This window comes from Myotis davidii, unplaced genomic scaffold, assembly GCF_000327345.1.
Source record: "Myotis davidii unplaced genomic scaffold, ASM32734v1 scaffold93, whole genome shotgun sequence".
Taxonomy (NCBI): domain Eukaryota; kingdom Metazoa; phylum Chordata; class Mammalia; order Chiroptera; family Vespertilionidae; genus Myotis; species Myotis davidii.
In genome coordinates this window covers 4161486-4164504 of record NW_006292095.1, presented here as the reverse complement: position 1 = coordinate 4164504, position 3019 = coordinate 4161486, and the positions used below count along the sequence as shown (strand labels likewise).

The 3019-nt window shown below is 35.3% G+C and overlaps 1 protein-coding gene across 1 annotated transcript in view; it reads left to right on the top strand.

The window, feature by feature from the left end:
• ADAM32 (ADAM metallopeptidase domain 32) overlaps window positions 1-3019 on the top strand; it is a gene marked incomplete at its 3' end in the record, with an annotated part of 79166 nt that overhangs the window by 27144 nt on the left and 49003 nt on the right. The gene's annotated exons all lie outside the window — the stretch shown is intronic.

Below are 3019 nucleotides of genomic sequence, written 5' to 3'. Positions count from 1 at the left end.
CGATTCCGGTCAAGGGCATGTACCTGGGTTGCGGGCGCATCCCCAGTGGGAGATGTGCAGGAGGCAGCTGATCGATGTTTCTCTCTCATCGATGTTTCCAATTCTCTATCTCTCTCCCTTCCTCTCTGGAAAAAATCAATAAAATATATTTAAAAAAAAAAGATCATTATATCATGATGAAGGGGTTAATTCAAATACATATATGCTTTTTATTTTTCTTGCCTACTTGCTCTGGCTAGTACTTCTAATACAGTGTTAAATAACATTGGTGAGAATGGGCATCCTGGTCTTGTTCCTGATCTCAGAGGAAAAGCTTTCAGTTTTCACTTTTAAGTATATCAGCTGTTGACTTGTCATATATGGCTTATATTATGTTGAGATATATTCCCTCTATACATACTTGGTTGAGAGTTATAATGGATGTTGAATTTTCTCTAATGCTTGTACTGCATATGTTGAGATGATCATATGATGTTTATCCTTAATTTTAATATGGATTATCACTTTGTTGTTTTCAAATGTTGAACCATCCTTGCATCCCTGGAATAATCCTTGGAATACACCATGATATTGATCCTTTTGATATACTAATATTCAATTAAATTTGCTAATATTTTGTTGAGGAATTTTGCAATTATGATCATCATGGATACTGTCCTATATACGTATATTTTTTCATAGTGTCCTTGTCTAGTTTTGGTGTCAGGGTAATGCAGACTATGAAATAAGTTTGCAAGTGTTCTCTCCTTTTTGAAAAATAGTTTGATAATGGTTTATATTAATTCTTCTTTAAATGTTCGGTACAATTCACTTGTAATGCCTTTTGGTCCTGGGCTATTGTTTTTTGGGAGATTTTTTTTCCTTCAATTTCATTGCTAGTGATTGGCCTGTTCAGATTATCTGTTTCTTCCTGGTTCAGTCTTGGATGGTTATATGTTTCTAGAAATTTATCCATTTGTTCTAGGTTGTCCAATTTGTTTCATGGTCTTCTTTAATGATCCTTCGTATTTCTGTGGTATCAGTTGAAATATCTCCTTTTTTTCATTTCTGATTTTATTTATTTGGGCTCTCTTTCTTTTAGATTTGCCTGGCTAGAGGTTTGTAAATTTTATTTATCCTTTTAGAGAAGCCAGCTCTTAGTTTCACTGATTATTTTTCCTATTTTTTAGTCTCTGTTTCATTTATTTTCACTCTGATCTTTATTATTTTCTTTATTTTACTTACTTTGGTGTTTGTTTATTCTTCTTTTTCTGTTTCCTTTAGTTGGAAAGTTATATTGTTCTTTGGGATTTTTCTCATTTCTTGAGGTAGGCCTGTATAGCTATGAACTTTCCTCTTAGAACTGCTTTTGCTGCATTCCATACATTTTGGAATGTTGTGTTCTCATTGTTATTTGTCTCAAGGTGGTTTTTGATATTCTGTTTGATTTCTTTTTTGATACATTGGTGTTTAGTAGGATGTTGTTTATTCCCCATGGATTTGTATTTTTTCAATTTCCTTTCTATAGTGGATTTCTAGTTTCCTGCCATTGTGGTTAGAAAAATGCTTCATATAATTTCAGCCTTCCTGAATTTATTGAGGTTTGTTCTGAGACCTAATGTATAGTCTCTTTTGTGGGAGAAATAATGGCTGAGGGCATCTTAGCTCTGAGCTGTGCTGCTTTTGGGGAATGGTGACATGACTACATTGAAACTATTCTTACCTTCTTTGGCGCATCTGTTCTTGGATTTAAAATATGTATATATTTTTATTGATTTCAGAGAGGAAAGGAGAGGGAGAGAGGTAGAAACATCAATGATGAGAGAGAATCATTGATTGGCTGCTTCCTGCACACCCCCTACTGGATCAAGCTACTACTAGGCATTTGCTCTTGACCGGAATCAAGCCCAGGACCCCTCAGACTGCAGGCAGATGCTCTATCCACTGAGCTGAACTGGCTAGAGCTATTCTTGGATTTTTTTCTCACCCCAGTGAGGCACTGTGACCTTTCCTCTGGACTCTTGGACTCTCACAAAGTTATTCTCATTGGTGGGTGGTTGCTATAATCTTTGTTTCTGTGGGGACATGGTGGCTGAAAACTCTGCCATCTTGCTTATGCCAATCCATAAGATTAATACTAATACATTATCTCCACTTGCTTGTAATTTACAAGGGAACAAAAGGTGGGTGGGTGGGAGTGATTCAAAGTAACACATAAAACCAAATTAAAGAAGTGGTAATTAGAAGTGGGAAGGCAAAGTTAGGCACACTTAAATTCATATAAAGAGGTTTAAAACATTCCAGGTTATGGAATCAATAAGATTAAATAATTTCTGGTTATTTTAAAAAAGGATGCACTTACATATAAAGTGTATGTATGCTCATAGTAGGAACTATAGCTGAACCTTTGAAGGAGGTTAAGGATATCAGAAACATTGAAGAAGTAAAACATTAGATCTTGACAACTGATTTGATGTGGAGACTAGGTGGTGGGCAATATTAAGTAAAAACTATTCTTAGTCCAGCTCATCAAAGGTATGCATAGATTTTTTTTTTTTGGTGGTGGTGGGGCGGGGAGTTACCTAAATAGAGAACTATCTTGGATGAAGAAAGATTGTAAACAATATTGGAATGTAAAGCCAAGGTTGGGTGTTAGGAGCAAATACTTGAAAACAAGTGCTGGAGGGGTTAGGTATAAATAATAGCAGAGAGACATAATAAGGCAGCAGTGGATACACCATGCAGTTGTGAAGAAAAGTGCAGTTGACACCAAAGGGGCACTTCACATTGAGAATTGAATACCAACCTTGTTTACATATATCCTGGAATGTTTGTTTTGATTGGGGCTCTAAAGATGACATTTATGTTTGGAGCTTCTATACCTTGTGTTTGAGAGTATGGATCTGGATTCAGATTGTCTACATTCCAGTCCTTTAGTGGCACTTATCATTTGTGCTACATTGAGAACGTTACCATATTTATCATCTGATGTTTGATTTTTTTAAGTGGGGATAAAAATAATATAAAATAATATATTTCA